Source organism: Cibotium barometz, chromosome 40 (assembly GCF_041138505.1).
Source record: "Cibotium barometz isolate CiBa-2024 chromosome 40, ASM4113850v1, whole genome shotgun sequence".
In the NCBI taxonomy this organism is placed as follows: domain Eukaryota; kingdom Viridiplantae; phylum Streptophyta; class Polypodiopsida; order Cyatheales; family Cibotiaceae; genus Cibotium; species Cibotium barometz.
The window spans coordinates 8,641,432-8,662,610 of record NC_141085.1 but is presented as its reverse complement, the minus strand read 5'-3'; positions in this window follow the sequence as shown (position 1 = coordinate 8,662,610).

Below are 21,179 nucleotides of genomic sequence, written 5' to 3'. Positions count from 1 at the left end.
TGTAAAATATAAGTCTTTAAATGATGCATGGCTTACCACTACGATGATCAAGAGGGAAACTTATAAATTTGAAATCTTTGGTTTATTATTGATGGAAATTTTCCTTTTGCTGGTGCACCACAACCTAATCACTTCAAATACGTTGTTCCCATACATCAAGATTTTTCCATCTGAACACTCGTTCTGCTACCATTCTTCTCAACTCTGACTATAAAATGGGGCATGGCTGACTCTAGAGAAACTTAGGATGCTTACATGGTCATGGAGATGCACAACATTGCAAATGTTGAGCAACCTTAAGATCAATCAATCTATAAATTTACCTAGCTTCACCTTATGTTAATGTTAAACTAGGCCATAAATTGAAGTAGTGGCACACCAGTATAATTAGCATTGCATCTTTAACATTTCTTTTTGAATGAATAACTTGGTAGGAGCAGTGCTCCAAAAACTTGTTCTACAGGTTGAAACTTAAAAAGCTCAATTGAAATTTGGCATTGCCAGGGATAAAGATAACAAATTGCAGGTATAATCTCTCATTTTTGCATTTTTGGTGTAAGTCTTGACATGTTTTGCATGTTCAGTGCTAAATCCTTGATTAGTTTTTAGCATTATCTTAATATTGAGTCGTTGGAAAAACATTGGGTAGGCATGGTATGTGGGTATAGTGTGTGTGATCTCAATAATTGTGTATATAATTATTGTGATCTCAATAATTGTGTGTGTGTGTGTATATATATATATATATATATATAATTATTGTTCCCAAAAGAAAAAGGGAAACGTAAATGCCTCATATACTCATGGATGAGATCACAATTAATTGTGTGTATATATATATATATATATATATATAATTATTGTTCCCAAAAGAAAAAGGGAAACGTAAATGCCTCATATACTCATGGATGATAGTTGATTTGTGGAGGTTGTTTTCCCACATACATAACGTCATCCAATTTTTAACACGGAGATATTTCAGTTGAAGTTCCGCTTTATGTGGCCTGATGGTCGTTATTCATTTCAAGGGAAGCTCTAATTACAAATTTCAATTGAGGATTAAATGAAGTTCTTCTTTTTGCCCTTTGCGCTTGTAGCCTTTCGTCAGAAATGAAAAAGCGCAAGCGTACATTATTATTGGCCCACGTTATCCCCCACCCCTACCTTGAAAGCAAAAATGCACCACACAAAAGCTCCACCCCCACCCCCACAAAGGTAGAAGAAAAAGGCTAATCAAATGAGTTTATTTAATTTTTGGTTACCAAACCTTAACATTAGGTGTCTACTATTGCCTTTTTGTAGTTTTAAACTTAGCAATTGTAAGAAGACAACTTGAAAAAGTTCACAATACCTTGCTTACTAGTAAAGCATAGTGTTAACAAAAGCTATATCTCATAAATGAGATGAGATGAGATACCTGACTGATATGTTTTATATGATGGCACCCAATTTTTCTGAATGGGACTCGAATTCGAGATTTCTCATTTCATTCCAAAGGCCAATGCATAACCACTACTCTATCTCACAAGTTAGAGAGAGTTTACAATCATAAACATATGCCATGGGCATTAGGGATGTTTGCATGTAGCCATCATATGCCTATGTTTGCTTGTAATGTAGAAGCTATGGCACTTGATCCCATGTTTTGGGAGTATCCTAAGAAGCACATATCATAAAAAAGAAAAGTGATGATAATTGATTGAATGTTTAATTATATGCTACAAGCATATATCATAAAAAAGAAAAGTGATGATAATTGAATGCTTAATTATATGCTACAAGCATTAATGATGTTGGTGTGTGCATGCATGTAGCCACATGCCTATGTTTGCTTATGAAGTAAAAAGGTATAGCACTTGATATCATGTTATAGAAATCATCTACAAGGCGGATTCACAATTGTTTGCGGAGATCCATTCATTCACATGGAAAAAGATTATTGGCTCCAAAGGTGTTCAAGCATTGTATCAGTTTTAAATGATTCATGTACAACTTTTGAATGTCAAGTCAAAATGAAGGCACCCAAGGCACTAATGATGCTACATTAACCTACAAAGACTACAATGAAAGGTGTAGGGTGCATAAATGTTTATTTAGAGTTTCTCAATATCAATGGAAAGTTAGTGGAGAATTCGTTCAATTCGAGAGAAGCCTACAAGGAAGTCAGTGTGTGTGTGTGTGTGTGTGTGTGTGTGTGTGTGTGTGTGTGTGTGTGTGTGTGTGTACATGCACTCGCATGCATGCATGTGTGCATGTGTGTGTGTGTGTGCGCGCGCGCGTGCACACACACACACACACACGTGAGAGAAATTTAGTAATTTCGCACGCACACACACACACACGTGAGAGAAATTTAGTAATTTCATAGAAAAAGCAATACAATGATCTTAGTTAAAAGGGAAAACAAATCTTTTTTGAGTAAATTCAATTTAAAGTAGTAATTATTAAATAACTTTTTTATTTAATAAGAGTATTAGAAAACTTTGAGAATATACTAAAGTTAACCTAAGTAGCTTACATTCATGCTATTGACTATTTGCAATTCTAGCAAGCCAAAAAGCTCTCTATATGATAAATTAGTATAGGCATGTCGCTTTGCCATGGCCAAATGAGGACGGGTATGGCCAAATGAGGACACTCCTCATTTGGCCATACCCATGGTTAGAAAAGTGGTTGGCCAAATGAGGACGACTCTCCTAGGATTTATATCTTGTAATCCTTGCCCCTCCTCAGCTTATCCCCCCCTACTCATCCTCACGCCCATCCTCCCATGTTGCCACCTAATCCTTCACATGCTCCTTCACCCCTACCAAATCATACTAGTCGTCCTTCCCCCTCACAAGCATCTCTTGCCAACTCCCACTATTGTGGGTCCCATATGCACCTTGTTATTCTTAGAGAGAGAGAGAGAGAGAGAGAGAGAGAGAGAGAGAGAGATTTTAATTATTTTTGTTGCAAGGGGCACTAAACCAAATATATTTTTAGAGCTAGGGTGCTTCAAATTTAAGATTTGATAACGTAGCTCCATAAGTTAACAAAAAAAAAAGACTTTATAATGTAGCTCCATAATATTTTTAAAGCTAAGATTCAAATTTAAGACTTTATAATGTAGCTCCATAAGTTAACAAAAAATTTTGGGCCAATAAAGTCACACCAATGACCTTTTAACATCAATGATTATGAAGCTTTGTGTTTGATCTCAACTATTATTCCATAGGTTGGTTGTGCATCTAATCTATATTTTGACCCCATAAGCGTCCTACTAAAGTAAAGTTAACCATTTGTTTGATTCATTCTTTCATTCAAAGTTACCCAAGAATTTCCTTTGTCATTCTTTTTGTTAAGTCACAAGTCACAACTTACCATTTCCTAGCTCCGATCAAGCTTCACAACCTCTTATTTTGGACCATTGAGTATACTGAATAAGCTATGGCCTAAATCCTTTTTCATAACATATTTGTTCAAAGGCCCTTCCACATCTTTTCCTTACCTACATGATATGCTCATTCATAGGTTCTCATTTCACCAACTCTCGGTCACTACAAGAAGATTTTGTCTAGTTTCAAAAGAATTTATACTTGCAAAGAGTGTCATTAACTCACGCACATAACTTAGGCCAGAAGCTACTTAGACTACATTCCCTTGCATTAAATTCGAATGCAACAACAACTTACCAGTCATCAAAGTTACTTAGCACATGTCTTCATTATTGGAAATAGTCCTAGAAGAAAATATACTCATTACTACTAATAGATCAATAAAATGCAGGTTTTATGTATAATTCATTAGTCAAGAGTTTCACACGTGTGCATTTCATTTATGGGTGAACATCATCAATAAGATTTGCACAAAACATATGGATGCATGTGAGTATGTGTCCGAAGGCATGTGAGTATGTGTCCGAAGGCATGTGAGACCTAACTTTATGTTATGTGCATTTAGTATTCAAGGTCCATGAGAGTGTACTGCCAAAAAATGGATCTTATTTCTTTAGTATTCAAGGTCCATGAGGGTTTACTGCCAAAAATGGATCTTATTTCTTTACCCAAACCTCAATGAAAGCCCCTTCACTTCGAGGCCTAATGGTGTGTGATAGACCTAATCATGGTACACCTACACTCGTGGGTTCCTTCTCTAACATGTCCAAAAATATTTTATATCCAAAGTTATAGACATGGAAAAACTACATTGTCCCCACCCTCATATAAAAAACACATGGGGAAGAAAGGTACCTTGCTCCCTTTGGAGGGCTAGTATGCATGCAACTTAGCTAAGTCACTCACAATCACATGTTTTAAGTTTATCTTTACCACTCCCATTCCCACGCAAGCATAAACTCTTGGATTTGAGTGGAGACCCTCACTTAAGAAAATTAGTGATACCCAGAGAGGGAGGTATCTACTCTTGTCTCGCAGAATCACATTTCACAAGTCACAAATAACCTCAAAACCAATCAGCCATAAAATGGATAAGAATGCACTCCTTCTCAACACACAAGTATGACACCAATATTATAATAGTACATAGTCCATAGGCACCTTTTTGGGCAATAGAAAATATTTTATCTCTTCTTACACCAATTCCCACACATGCTCTTGTATGGTTTGTATCTATATCTCACATGTACGTAAGACATAAAGTAGTGATAGTGGCACATGGCACAAACAACAAGGGAAAATTTGGATCTCAAATACAAGTCCAAGTGTAAAAGTAATTTTCCTCCATAGATACAATTTTCTTACTTTTTTTGCGTAGATCCATCCAATTTACTTACTTTTTTGTGTAGATCCAATTTACTTACTTTTCTTATTTCCATAAAAGAATATGGATCTGCTCTATAGAGACACAAATAGGTAAATGTGTGTGTAAGCCAACACATATTATATCTATATTATTGAAAAATATGGATATGATATATAAACACAAATAAGTAAATGTGTGAGTAAGATAATATGTATATTTTAAAATTTTCCTTACATAGAAAAATTTTAAAAACAAGTTATCCTCTTAAAAGCAATGTTAAGTAAATCCATAATAGCGCCTTTATAGTGAGATAAAAACCCTTTTTATTATAGCTCCAACAAAATTTTATTGAAGGATTTAAAACCCCTTTGATGATGATAGCTCTAACACACTATTATCCAAGGATTTGATGGAAGACACCCACCATTAATAATTTCCATGATTCATGTTGATTTAGAGTCTAACATGACAAAAGTAAACTTGGTTAGATAAATATTTATAAGATGATATCAACAAGATCAGGATAGCAAGATGGAAGTTTTATGCCTATATTTCCAAGTACAAAGTTTTTGTATGCATTAACATGAATAATTTTCCCAAATATCAACATAGCAACTACATGGAAGTTTTTATGCCTACATTCCTAAGTAGAAAGTTTATGTATGCATCAACATGAATAATTTTCTTAGATGGTCGAAGGTGTGAGGGTCTCGCCTTGGGAGAATTATTCAAATTATATGCAAATCTTAGTAGCTTTGTGATTAGGCAAAATAATGACTAATTCTCCCATCAATATTCATTATTTTTTAAATGATGATACAAACTCCCTGTCCTAATTCTATCCATATTCATAGATAAAATTTTTAGTTGGTTTCCAGTGTTGCAAGTAAGCTAGAAAATAATATATGAAAATGTTTGTGAAGCTTCTTAGGTTCACAACCCCCTCCCCTCCACACACACACACATGGGCATGTATGTGTGCCTATGCATGTGCACCGACACACCCAAACCATACCCACATCCACATCCACACACTTGAGCATTCATGTGCACATGACACACACACACCTCAACACCTGCATGAACTTCATGTGTGTGTGTGTGTGCGCGCGCACGCACGCACGCGCACACACACACACACACACACAACTTATAGTCATTTAAAGCATTATTGATCATTACCATATATGTACAATCACCAAGGTACCATAAGATGTATAATGAGGACATTCAAAGATGGATGTCATACAACATTTTGGACGATGCATGGATGGTGCATAAAAAAGGCTATAGCTTCCTTTTCTTTTTTACTTTCTTTTCTCTATAGGTAGGATTAAAATGATAACTAAGTCTTATGACACACTTTTTGTACAAGAAAAGCCTTAAAGAAAGCCAAGAAATGCATGTATACATAGTTGGAACACATCCAAGTGTTCATTTTCAAACCCCTATATATATATATATATATATATATATATATATATATATATATATATATATATATATATATATATATAAGGCTTGAGTGAGATTAAGATACTAAGATTTGAGTGACTTTGAGCTAGAAAGCTAATTAGGCATTAGCATAGATCCATGATTTTGCATCCATGATCCTTCTTCTCTCTTCCCCATAGCTAATAGCTAACCAAAGCCTTAAGTTTTCCTTCATTTAACCTTACAAATGGATATCCAAATGAAACCCTTGTTGGTAGTGCCTTGACCTTACAAGTTATGATTGACCTCTACACTCCACATGTGGTACAATTTATCTCTCCAAGATTGTAGTATTTTCACTAACATGGAAGCAATAACAGTCAACATAAATGGTCACTTCATAATATTAACAGTGTGCATGCATGTACACATGCACACACACACACACATAGATGTGTGTGTGTGTGTACATATATATGTGTGTATGTGTGTGTATATATATGTGTACACACACACACACGTACATATACATATGTGTGTGTGTGTGTGTATGTATTGTGTGTGTGTGTGTGTGTAGAAACACACACATGCACACATATGTATGTGTGTGTGGGGGGGTGTGGGTGTGTGTGTAGACACACACACACACACACACACACACATGTATGTGCATGTGTGGGGTATGTGTGTGTGTGTGTGTGTGTGTGTGTGTGTATGTGTATGTGTGTGTAAATGTATTTATATATGTGTGCATATGTTTATATGTTTTATATATATATATATATGCATATGTACATAGACATACATAAGCATGTATGTATGTGTAAATGTATTTATATATGTGTTCATGTGTTTGTATGTATATATAAATGTAAATATATATGTATGTATATGTGTATAGATATATATATTTATATGTATGTGCATGTAGATATGCATATGTACATAGACATACATATGCATTTGGATATGTGTATGTATATGTGTGAGGAGTGTCTGTGTGTGTGCTCATGTGGGAATGCTCATGTGCATGCACATGCACATGCATACATACACATACACGTGTATGCACACACATGCACATACGTGTTGAGATATCGAGATCAACTAGTGCTATGGACATTGATGACCCACCTATGGGTGATAGCTTTCGCACTTATGCCACTGGCATGGTTAGTGAGATTATGGTTGATATGCTGTCAGTGGATGACAAGCTGTGGGGGTGACAGCCACTTTGGAGTACTAGAGTTATGGCATAGTTATAGTGCCAACTCATATAGTCAAGTTCACACTATGGACTAACTATTGTATGTTATTGTATGTATGTTATTGTAGGAGAGTACTTTTCCTTATAGTATGTACTCTTATCTTTTGAGTTATATGGTTGTAGAGAAGAGAAGAAGATAGAAGAAAATTCAGCCATCCATCTCTCTCTTGTGTCTTGCTCTCTCTTGTGTGTGTGTGTGTTTGCTTGCAAGGAACTCAAGCTCTCCCCCTCCCATGTGTCTTGCTCTCTCTTGTGTGTGTGTGTTTGCTTGCAAGGAACTCAAGCTCTCCCCCCCCATGTATTCTCTTTATGGTATCAAAGCTCCAGTTCATGTGAGAGCTATGCATGCACCTTCTTATCTAGAATTGGTCTCTTAGATCAATGCATTATATCTCTTCGTAGAAATTTACTTGTTCATTATGAGGATCTTATAATATTTTTTAACATCCTTCCTATGCTATGCACTAAACCTTGGTTAAAAGATTCCTATAGATTGAATAGGGGGATGAAGATGGTACACTAGCAATAGCACTAAAGCTCCACAACCTCTTTGAGGAGGACTCTTGTGTAGCCTCGACCACTTCTTTCTTCTTCTCTTCACTACAACCATACACTTAAGAGATAAGAGTACATACTATAAGGGAAAGAACTCTCATACTTACTATAGCATACAATGGTTAGACCATAGTGTGGACCTAACTATATGAGCTAGCACTATAACTATGCGGCCATACTTCAGTAATCCAAATGTGGTTGTCACACAGCCTGTCATTCATTGGTAGTACATCCACCATAGTCTTACCAACCGTGTACCAGTGGCATAAGTGTAGAAGCTATAATTGAAACATTAGCATTACACAATTAGAATGAGTAGAAGAAAAGGCCATGGTGGATACAAGATACGAAAATACATGATTAGAGTATGTAATTAATACTAATTAAAATATTAATGATACTAATTAATGCTAATCATAAACCCATGAATTTCATTAGAGAAAATGAGATTGTTACATTAATTTTATACCATGAATCTCTCTACCCTTTTCCTAGAATATCTCCACTACCCTTGATTCTCTCAATCATCCCATGTGCTATTTGATTTACATCATTTGGGTATCTACCCTTTCACCCTTTTCACTACATCAGTTCCATTCACCAACTCCACTACCCTTGATTCTCTCAATCATCCCATGTGCTATTTGATTTACATCATTTGGGTATCTACCCTTTCACCCTTTTCACTACATCAGTTCCATTCACCAACTCCATTAACCTTTGATCATTTGTACCTTAATAAGGCACCACATTTTCAACACCCCCTCGTGGTGCCCAAACGAGTCTCATTGCAAGAACGTAATGTGATTACATAACTTTTGACATCTCATTTGTCATACATCACTTAGCCTACATTATCGATTACACAAAATATTATTTGTACTCTCAACTTGACCATTAGCTTGTGGATAATAAGGTGATGACTTCTGGTGGACTACTAGGAATCCAGCAAGTAAGTGATCAATCACCTCATTAATGAAATGTGAACCGCGATCACTGACTAACTCTAATGGGCAGCTGAATCTCAGAATAATTTGCTCATATAAGAACTTTGATGTTGTTCCTGCATTAGCTCGCTTAGAGGCTCTGGCTTCTACCCATTTTGTGAAATAGTTTGTGGCCACAATTACATATCGGGCTTGTGATGGATGCGCACTGGACTTGTAGGTCCAACAAAATCAGTCCCCCATTTCTCAAAAGGTTATCTCACAACAATGACAAGGGTGAGTGGCATCCTGTCCCTTTGTTGCGGGGAGAGAGAAAATCGCTAACATTCTTCGCACCTTTTGACAAAATCTATGCCGTCTTCAAACAACGTAGGCCACCATAGTCCTACTTCTTGAAGCACCTTGCGAGCTGTAATCTCTCCAGCAAAATATCCTCCGGCTATCCCTAAATGTGCTTCATCCAATATCGTGAGACGAACTCATTTTATCTCACACATCTTCTTAGGACATTGTCCTTACCTAGCTTGTATAGATCTCTCGCAATTAATTGATAAGGTGCAGCAAGCTTAATAAGCCACCCCTTGTTATCTTTGTTCAAGGGTCGTTCTTCGAAAAACCATAAGCTAGATAATCTGATATTTCCTTGATCCATTCGAGCACCATGTCCAGTTTGAACAAACAAGCATCAGGGACATCATCATCAACAACACTAGTTGCCGGTTCCCCATTTGGAATTCTTGACATATGATCGGCCAACACACACCCACCAACACACACTGTGTCCCCTTTCTCTCCGTAACTGTGAAGTCAAATTCCAATAGTAATAGTAACCAGCATGTGATTCTTCCCATGGTGCAAGGCTTGTTCACCAAATATAATAAGGCATGATAGTCCACGAAGAACATAAATTTGTTGTGGCCAATAGGTAATGTCAGTATTTCTTGACTGCATAAACCATGGCCAACCCTTCTCACTATGTGGTAGTATAATTCACCTCTACATCATTCAATTGGGGACTAGCGAAGCAGATTGGGTAGTCCAATTTGAACTCACCAGGCTGTGCCAATACGCATCCAATAGCAAAATTCGATGCATCGATATGCACATGAAATATAAGGTCGCAATTAGGTGGTCTTAGAATTGGCGCGCTAGCCATTGCTTGCTTCTTCAATCTATCATATGCTTCCTGGCATTCCTCAGTCCATTCAAAGACAATGAGTAGCTTATATAATGGCTTGGCGATTTTAGCATAGAAGATTATGAAGCAGCGGTAATAATACCCAACGTGGCCCGTAAATCTGTGCACACCTTTGTAATTAGTGGGTAGTGGTAGTTCCAATATTAACCTTACCTTGTTGTCATCTATGAATATAACATTCTTAGAGACAATGTGTCCCAATATCACACCTTGTTTGACTCAAAATTGGCACTTTAAAGGGTTTAGGGATATACGATACAATTGACATCGCTCAAACACCTTCCTTAAGCAAGACAGATGGGCTGTCCATCGAGAGTGTGCACACAGATCATCAATGAATACCTCCAACCACTTCTACAAGTAGTCTTTGAAGGATGTGCACATTAATCGTTGGAATGTCGGGGCATTGATGAGACCGAAAGACATGACTTTGTAAGTAAACGTCCCCCACATTGTATTGAAGGCTGTCTTATGCTGGTCCTCTGGTGCTATAGACACCTAATTGTAGCCTGAAAATCCTTCCAAGAAGCTGTAAGCTTCTTCACCAGCTACTCTCTCCAAAATGTGTTCCATATAGGGTAATGGATAATGGTCTTTCCTAGTAGATGTGCTGACCTTTTTAAGATCGACACATACCCCTAAGTTTCCCATTCTTCTTTAGCACTATTACGATTGGTGAGATATTTAGGATTCATGTGGTATGGTTTTGGTTGGTCTTGATCCTTCCATGATTGGGATCATATGTTGCACCACCTCAAGTGGTACACCCTTCATCTCTTTATAGTTCCAAGCAAAGCAAGCCATCTCATTTTCTTCAACCGAAGTCAAGTCCTTATTTAGCAATATAAACAGGTTTGGCTTCCTCCACTGGTCCCGCAATATCAACTTCCTTGACTTCAGCTGGGCCATCGTATGATGTGGACAACCCATCTTCCTTAACTCTTTTTGCCGTCACTTGGACCACATTTCGGTGTAGGTTTTGAAATGGTCTAGTACTAAAAGCAGGTCTGGTTTATCCTCATTCTCACTTTTTTCTTTAGCCGTAACTTTCCTAGCCTCTCGCTTAGCTTTTGCCAAAGCTTTGTTTTGTTTTTGGCGCCCAGCTTTCGTAAGATTAGGCATTTTTGGTTCTTGAAGGATGACTTCTTCCCTATGTTTCCCTTCAAGTGATATCTTACCCAATTCCTCACCCCAATCCTTAGAAAACTCATCATGTACCTTAGTGGCTTCGAGGTATCTCAGCCACTAGGCATCTGTGGGTTTTCTTCGTAGTAGGGCATTTTGTCGAGCAATATATTGTTTCCGCTTTTGCCATCTTCTAAGGCTTTGGGCGCTGGATGACCCTGTGATGATCCAGTCCCTTCTATGCTAGAGACCTCCTCTTCTGATTTCTCGTCAATGGTTTTACAATTGACCATATAGACAGAGGTAGTGGAAATAGTTTCAGATTCCACATATTGGGTTCCTCGGGGTTGCATCACATCTATGGTAGCTAGCACATGCATCTAGTTCTCATCTGGAGGAGGAAGTGATGCATACATTTCTGTTTCCTCTTCCTCTTTGGAATTTTCCACCGTGGGCTAGCATATTTATGCGGATGTAGTCCACTCGGTTGTGACCGAATCATTACCGTTACCCTTCCATGGGGTGTGCTCTCCATGTTCTCAAATCTATCTTTAGAATTTGCGAATCCCTACGCACATACACATGATCTAATGCCTAATTGTGCACCAGTTTGGATTCCCTCATGAAGGGTCTCCCCAATATTATTTCATATGAATCTAGTTGACACAAAAAGTCCATTACTACAAATGTATGATGGTAGCGAAATGTAAAGAGTTTGAGTCTCATATTCTCTAAAAGCCCAATGGAGCTTGAAGATGTTCCGTATGCCATTTTAATGATAAGATCTACTCTTTTTAGATCGGGTTTTCCCCAGTTTTTCAACACCTTTTTGTGATGATGCTAACCCCCACCCCACGATCCAGGATAGCCAGTGCCTAGTGCCTGATACGCATTATGGTGAATTGGGATTGTAGCATTAGTGTCGTCACTTTCGTAATAGTGTCCCAATTTATTAATCAATATCTTGATGACGCTAGTTGTTCTTTCCATTATGTGTTTTAAAGGTTCTTTCTACCAGAGGTGACAGAACATCCTTTGTACTGTCAGCTGGCCTTAGTCCACCTTCTACCCATTCCTTTATGTTTGCCCATAATGTTGGTGAACTGCATAGCACTCTAGTTGTTCTTTCCATTATGTGTTTTAAGGTTCTTTCTACCAGAGGTGACAGAACATCCTTTGTAGTGTCAGCTGGCCTTAGTCTACCTTCTACCCATTCCTTTATGTTTGCCCATAATGTTGGTGAACTGCATAGCATTTGCCCCAATGGCATTTGCATAGAAGTGGATAGTACGGCCGCGAGGCTACCTATGTCTCTGGGTTCTCTGACAATTGAGGGTTCCTTCCATGTGTGTGTCTCGTATCCATCCCTAGGGAATGACGGGCATACCTTTCATGTCCTTGTAGGTCTAAACAAAACAATTTTTGTATTCTTTCAACAGCTTTATCAATTCCTCCTCTTACTTTTGGGTTAGGTTGGTAGCAATGTACACTGGTTTTTGTTCTTCCCTAGGATCGACAATGTCTACATCCTTAAACTTAGTTGGTCCATCATATGATACTCTCTATCACCCATCCTTGGGGCACTATGCTCTCAAATGGACTACACTCCTCTCATAATTGATATCAAAGGTCTTAAGTACTCAGGAACCTTTCGTAGGTTGGGTTTTCTCATAATCTTTCTAAGCTAGAATTTTCTTGGCTTCTTTCTCAATCTTTGCTAGGACTTTGTTCCATCTATGTCTCTTAGATCTGGATAATTTTGGCTCTGTCCTAGGTTTAGGCTTAGGTTTATACTTCCTAATTGCATCCTCCTCCTCTTGCATCATTACTTGACTTAATTCTTCTTCCCATTTTTTAGAGAGCTCTTTATGAACCTCACTAGACTTGACATATCGTATCCATTGAGCACCACTTGGTTACCTTCGCAATGCCTCCTATTGTCTAGACTAATAGCATTTCTTCTTTAGCCATTTGTAAACCTTATGTCTGAAGACTTGGTTTCTAATGGCTTTATCCAATTCATTACGCCATACTCATTAGGTGTTAATAACACTGGGCTCATCATTCTCATATTGGTGATCTCACTTACTCTTTGGGGCTCCTCTATTGACGTGCTAACATGTTCGTCGGGTGTTGATAATAATTCTTAGATTGTGATCTCAATTACTCCTTGGGAATCTTCCATCAGTTCTGGCAGTGGTTACATCTGCTATGTTCTTCCCTTTGTCTCCCAATTGGGTCTAGGCTAGTGTCAAGTCATTGAGTGGGCGTGATATTTCCAAGCTGCACACTAATGGTCTGGACGGTGACCTGGTTAGAAGTGGAAGTCGGACCACATATGCGGTATGGACAATCTTTGATCAGATGATCAATCCCACATTTAGTACAAGTAAGTACTGGCATGCCATTGGGTGGAGTAGTCAATTGTTGGGGTTTGTGCATATGAAACACATTCTTGTTTGGACATTCAACGATTCGATGCGGTCCAATGCAACCAAAACATTGTAGCAGCCCTCTCCTCATGTTTGAGTTTATGTCCTTACCCTTCCACTATACTGTGGTTTGAAACACAGGTACTGGCGTGTTATTCTGTAGGACAGAATTTTGGTGCAATCTTTGCAGCTTCCTCATAGTACTCTCCACTAAGTTCTACTTCACACACCATATCCATATCTTCTGATGGCTATTCAATAAATACTTGGTTGATTTTAGCCTATGGTGGTTATGGTGGTAGAACTGGTGGCGGCAGAGGTAAAGTGTCCTATACCCGAAACATCCCCCTAGGTAAATAGGAAGAGTTTGGTTGTCCTGCAGTTGCTGCAGTGATCTGTACACAGGTGGTGCTGGTAAGGCCAATGGAGCTCTAGGTGCCAGCAGCTGTGCTACTATTTGGAACCTTGGATATCTGCACATGGAGGTGTCATGATTCCCTAATTTTACACAATGTGCACAATAGAGTAGTGGCCTTGATCTTAACTGTGGGCATCATGTGGTAGTGTGATTCAATCTGCACATAGAGCACCACACCAATTCTCTACAGGGGTAAAGTTGGGTATATGCCCAGATGTTTCCTTTCCATCCTTTACCTTCAATTTTTCTAGTATTGCATTACTGAGCTCGTCCATAGTCATGTTCTTGATTTGCTTGCTCCGAGTTCCAATCTCTTGGTGACTCGAAACCCGCGAAGTCGTTGCTATCGAAGATATTTTGATATCTTCTAGCTGTGGCAATTCCAACGTATTATCTTCATATTCAATTGCTATTTTACATGTATCTAGAGTAGCCGGTTGGGCTAATACTAGATAATCATGTATCTTATCATCTCTAACTCCTCTCCGGAAGCAAGGCAATAACTAATCATCAGTTAGCCTTTCCCGTAGTTTGCACCTTGAATTTAAGTGCTTTAGCCAAGACACATAATCTCGCATTGACTCTATTTCCTTTTGTTTGATGTTGTGTAGCTATGCCACCGGACTCCATCTATCGCCACTTCTAGAAAAACTGGGCACAAACACATTCTTGAGCCATGTGAAATTAACCTTATCTTCCGGTTTGAGGATTCGCAACCAATGATGCGCTTTTTCTTTTAGGGTCACTGAGAAAGCATGAATCATTTACATCACTAACTGGCCCGCAGGTTTCACATGTGGACTCAAAGATCTCTACATGTTGAATAGGATCCCCATCCCTAGAGAATTTTTGAACGAGCTTTGAAATGATGTGTGGCTTCATTTGGGAGGGTCGGGTTTCTAGAGTAGTGCCTAGTTCCCTGACCATTCCTCAGCCCATTTTCGTAGCCATATTTAACAAATCTGTCCTTGTGGCCGCATTAAGATCTATGGTTGGATCTGCCCTTGGTCTTTGAGGAACTACTTCCTCCCTACCTAGACCTCGCCCTCTTCCTATGTTGGCTCTTCTAGGCATTTCCGGTCTATGGGACGGTCCGGCCACTTCATTCTGGAATGGCTCATCATTAGTCTCCTCTATACGCTTTTGCAGAATTAAGAGTTCCATGTCCTATAGGAGCGTGGGATGATTGATCATGTGCTCGATGTCCTTTTTGGTGTACAGGCAGTCTTCCACTTCACTCGCTTCTCTTGGTAGATTATCACCTTCATCTAGGGTTACAAACCCTTTCTCCACTCTTCATTAATGGATTCTAAGTTTGGCATTTCTCCCTCACTCTTGCCCATGACTATTTCCGGATCCTTACCCCGTAATTGAAGTAAGTTTACACTTCCCATCTCCTTTTGTTTGGCTCTAGCCCTTCGAGTATCGATCTCTTATTTCCTTAAGCTCAATTCTCATAGTTGTTTGCCGTTTTACCTCAATCCTTTTCAGATCTAATTCTACTTCCTCTGAGGTTGGAAAGAATACTTAACCAGTCTTGGCTACACTTTCCATGTCTCTTCTCATTCGGGGGGTGCCAGTGTTTAACAGCCTCAAATTTGAGGTTTGGCTCTAGCCCTTCGAGTATCGATCTCTTATTTCCTTAAGCTCAATTCTCATAGTTGCCGTTTTACCTCAATCCTTTTCAGGTCTAATTCTACTTCCTCTGAGGTTGGAAAGAATACTTAACCAGTCTTGGCTGCACTTTCCATGTCTCTTCTCATTCGGGGGGTGCCAGTGTTTGACAGCCTCAAATTTGAAGGTTGGATAGGTACTTCTTTCCTTGGACCAAGTCCAGCGCTGGTTGACGGACCCATGCTCGCAGATTGCACCTCTTCCTCGGGCTATATCAATGATACCGCTAGATCTGGTAGGGGAGGGTAATTTCTCCTCTTCCCTAAACCCAAAGTATGGCAACCCTTCTTCCATGGATTCCTCACTACTAGTTTCGATGGTGGTCATATTCCTTAAGACACTCAATTGAGTGCTTGTTGCCTGAGTGGCCTGAACCCACACTCTTTTGATAGAAGGATCCTAGGTGATTTGATGCACTATCGTTGGAGTGAGATCGTCTCCGATGAGCTTTCCAGACCTCAATAGCATGTGAATATGATTTGATAAGCTATTTTGCTACCTCAATTAAATTCTAGTCAGATACTGTCGACTCGTTTTCGAGGCTGCGAGATTGCAGAGAACAGTTCACGGCGTGAAATGTTAGAAAATTTTTCACGTCATGTGAGAACGATTTTCTACGCTTTCACGTGTTTAATTTTTTTTCTTTGAACTTAGAAATCCATGTTACCTTGTTATGATTTTCACTGGTCTCAAGAACTTCCTTAGCCTTAACCTGACAATACTAGGTTCGTGAGTTAGATTTGATTAAGGCGTGAAATTGCAAAAATAGTTCATGTCGTGATGGGAAAAGGTTTCACGTCGTGAGATGCAAATGGTTCATGTTGTGAAATGAAAATGTTTCATGCTGTGAAATGCAATCAGTTCACGTCGTGAAATGCTCTAAAATAGTTCACGTCGATATGCTGATTCATGATTCTTAATTTTGTCAGACCCATGGTGTCAGGGGTAGGCTGCCTATTTTTGGCAAGGTAATCCTATGAATCGCGGCTCTAATTGTAGTGTTGATACCAGGAGCATTTCTCACTGTGAAGTTGGAAAACGTTTCACGTTGTGAAATTGTTTCCTGCAGTTTCATGTGGAAAATTTTCACGTCGATCGAGGTGAATTTGGGTGCAAAATCCTTATCTAAATGCTTCCAAGATGATTGTGCCACGCAAAAGGAATGTAATATGAGGTCAAGGCACAATCAATGGCTCCTTATTTTTATGATTTTTGTATATTTTTTAAAAGAAAGAAAAACAGAACACCGCCCTACTTGTTCACGTTAATGATTCTGGTGATGCAAACATCAAAATTAACTAGAAAAAATAGTGGAGCTCTCTACCAAGACCACTCCACCACACAAATACACAACAAAAACAATCAATTTCTCACATTTTTTTACTTCCACTCAAATCTCATCCATTCATTTCCTACACAATGCACTACCAGAATGTAAAGGCAATGATGAATCTTATGTAAGGGGAGCTGAAACTCAAAGAGGATGGAAGAAACAAAGGTGTTTCCCCGGTAACGGCGCCAAAAATGTTATGAGCTACCACACCTCCAAGAGGGAACTCAATGCATTCACCTTAGGGAAAAGCAATAGAACACAACTGTCATAGGGCACTTACCAATGCTTCGAACTTGTGTCCCTTAAGGCCTCCAAGCTCACTTGAGAAGCTCCAATCCTCCAAGCTCCACCTCCACGCTGTCACCATAGAGTCGCTCACACCACCACATAAAGCAATCACTCTCTCTCACTCCTCAACACAAGCATGCAACATGCAAGTATAGAGAAGGCACAAGTGCTAGAATGCTCTCTCTCAATCTCTCTCTCAAGACAAAAACAAGAGCTCTCAATAGCATAAAGGTGGATTATGTCCATTCATTATGAGAAAATGCCTTATATACAATTGGCCCTTATTCACACTTGGGCACCCAAAACTTACTTAACTAAGGCCTTGGGTGGCCAATATCTCATAATGTATAAATTTTATAGTGCCTTTGCAGCATGACACTTATCAATGTCTTCAAATGGAGGAGCATATATGTTAATCCAAAATGGGATTAACATTGGTCCGCGCATGAAAAATCAGGTTCCTCGCCAACTGTATACTGCTAAGGTTATCACAATAGATGACAACATGTCTATTAATTTATAGCCCCAAATAACCAAGTAGCTTATGTAACCAAGCTACCTCACATGCTGCCATTACAGCACCCCTATACTCTGCCTCCATACTCAACAAAGCAATTGGTTGGCTGCTTCTTATTGCTCCATGTCACAGCACCACTCCCAAAGAAAAACATAAATCCACTGGTAGATCTCTTATATGCGATACTACCAGCCCAATCTGCGCATCAATCTATCCAAACACTTGCAACTCTATACCAGCCTCATAAAAGAGACCATAGTCTATTGTAGACTTCACATAGCGCAATTGTGTCTCACACCATCCAAATGTGGCTTTCGAGGAACCTGCATAAATGGACTCTACAATCCAATTGTATAGCTCAAATTTGGCCTGGTGATCAACATGTAGATCAAGCTACCCACTACCTTCTAGTACATACTGGGGTTCTCCAAAATCTCGCCCGCAACTGCACTCAACTAGCCATTTGAATCTAATGGCATAGAAATTGGCTTACAACCAACCATACCATATTTGAATAACATGTCCAATGCATACTACCTTTGTGAGCCATATGCCTTTGGCTATCCTAATAACCTCAATGCCAAGGAATTACCTCAGCTCACCCAAACCCTTCATGTCAAATTTCTACTTGAGGAGACATTTCACACTCTCAACTTTCTCTCCACTATCACCCCCAACAATCAAGTCATCTACATAGATTGTGATGACCACAAGGCCCTTATCACTCTTCCACACATACAGTAAATGATCAGCATCTGCCACGTGAAAGCAAATGGTGATAAGATATTGTGCTATTTTATCATGCCATGCTCTCGGTGCCTATTTCAAGCCATATACGGCTTTATGCAACTTGCATACAAAATCAGGGTGACACAAATCTTCATAACCTAGTGGCTGATCCATATACACTTCTTCTTGCAAATCACCATGCAAGAACGCATTCTTAACATGTAAAACCCATCCTTTTGATGCAACCACCACAACAACAACTCTCACAATTTCCATCTTGGCAACGGGGCTGAACGTCTCCTCATAATCAATGCCATAAGTTTGAGCATAACCTTTGTGTGGCAACCAATCTTGCTTTAAACCTGCTAATACTTCCATCTAAGTTGTGCTTTATTTTGTACACCCACTTGCATCCAATAGCCTTCTTGTCCTCAAGCAATGGCACCAAGTCCCAAGTCTCAATTGCATCCAATGTAATCATTTCTTCATCCATGGCTTTCTCCTAATCTACATTCCCAATAGCTTCTTCAAGATATGTGGGTTCAACATCTTGCACAACTTTAGCCATATATGCATAATGATGAGCCACATAACCATCATATATCAACCTATCAACAGGTTTTCTAAATCTCCCTGACCTGCGTTGTCTATCAAGGCTCTACTTTGAGCCACTAGACTCTCCATCAACATAAGAATGCAAAAATGGCAGGCATACCAAGAGGCTCACCAACCTTCTCTTTGCCTTTTCATGCTATACAAATTAAATTTTCAAGATTGGTATTTTGACGCAGCCTACCACTCCATGGTCTATCAATAGACCCAACACAAAACTCTCCAAGTCCACTCAATGACTGTGATTGTTGACTTGCATTCTGTGCAATCACATTTCTAGTTACATCAATCCCAATGACATAATTTTCAGCAGCATACCAACTACTCATTTCATCAAACATAACATCTTTGCTTACCCTTAACTCACGTGTAGTAGGGTCATAGCACCTATATCCTTTTTGCTCAAGGGAATATCCAATAAACACACATTTTTCTACCTATGGATCCAGCTTCGTAAGTAACTCATCTGGCACATGCACAGGTAATATATCCAAAAACTTTCAAGTGAGACCAATCAGGTTTCTTACCACTAAATTTCTCCTTTGGCGTTACATCATGTGTGGCTGCATTAGGGATCCTTTTCATGATATAACTTGTAGAAATAGCTTCATCCCAATAGCTATGTGGCATATTCTTCTCTATCATCAATGCTCGTGCTATCTCTGTAATGTGCCAGTTTTTTTGCTTAGTAACTCCATTTTGCTGCAGAGTGTATCTACATGTAAACTATCTCTGAATACTATTCTTCTGTAAAAAAATGAACCCATTGGAGGACTCTCCCCTTCATCTAACCTTAGGCACTTTACATGTTTTCATGTCTGCTTTTCAGCCCCATCACTCTGAATTTCTAAAAATGAGTGAAAATTTCACTCTTCTCCATGTAATACACCCACACTTTCCTCATGTGATCATCAATGAATGTTACATAATACCTGGCCACCCATAGACGTAGTTTTTGCACGACCCCATACATCTGAATGCACAACATCTATTACATTCTTGCTCACATTTCTATCATGTGGAAATACATTCTTTGTCTGCTTTCCAAATTGACATACTTCACATACTTTCTGCATACCATCAACCTTAAACTTAGGCAGCCCCGTCACAATTTCTTTAGTCTGCATAGACTTCATTCTTTGCACATTTACATGCCGAATTCTCTTATGCCAAATGTATGTATCTGCAACAATTCCTGAACCCTATGCAATCATTGTAGCTTTCACTTTAGGCATATTTACATATAGTGTAAACATTCTACCCACTCTATTTCCTTTTGCAACCAACCTGCACTTGTCTTTAAAGTCTTTGACATAACATCCATCAAGGTTAAAACACACCTCTAAACCCTACTCAATCATCTGGCTGACAAAAGCTAGATTCTTTGTAATATTTAGAACGTGAAGTACAGATTCTGTAAGATACTTCACGTTACCATCTTGCATAGACAATGGCACATTTCCAACATGGGTAATTGGATGAGTAGTATCATCCCCTGTTTCAACAAAACTTGGCTTTTTAGGATTTTTCATATCCTTGAACCACGCCATGACTGATCATGTGGTTTGAAGCACCTAAATCCACATACCATACATTATCATTGCATGCGGATACATTATTTTCTAACATAGCATTAAGCACATGCCGCATAACACAAACAACCTTTCATTGTCCTCATTACTTCAGCTTAGTGGACGCATAATTATTTTTTTGTACTTTTTCACTTCTCATGTCATTTTACTTCTTATAGCAATCTTCCTACACATGCCTAGATTTGCCACAATAAAAATAGACGCCTATATCATTTTGTTGTCTTTGCCAATTTCCACGACCTCTTTGACTCCCCCTACCTTTGAACTGGCCTCTTTCACCTGTGTGTTGTTGTTGTGATTCATGGGACTGTTGTT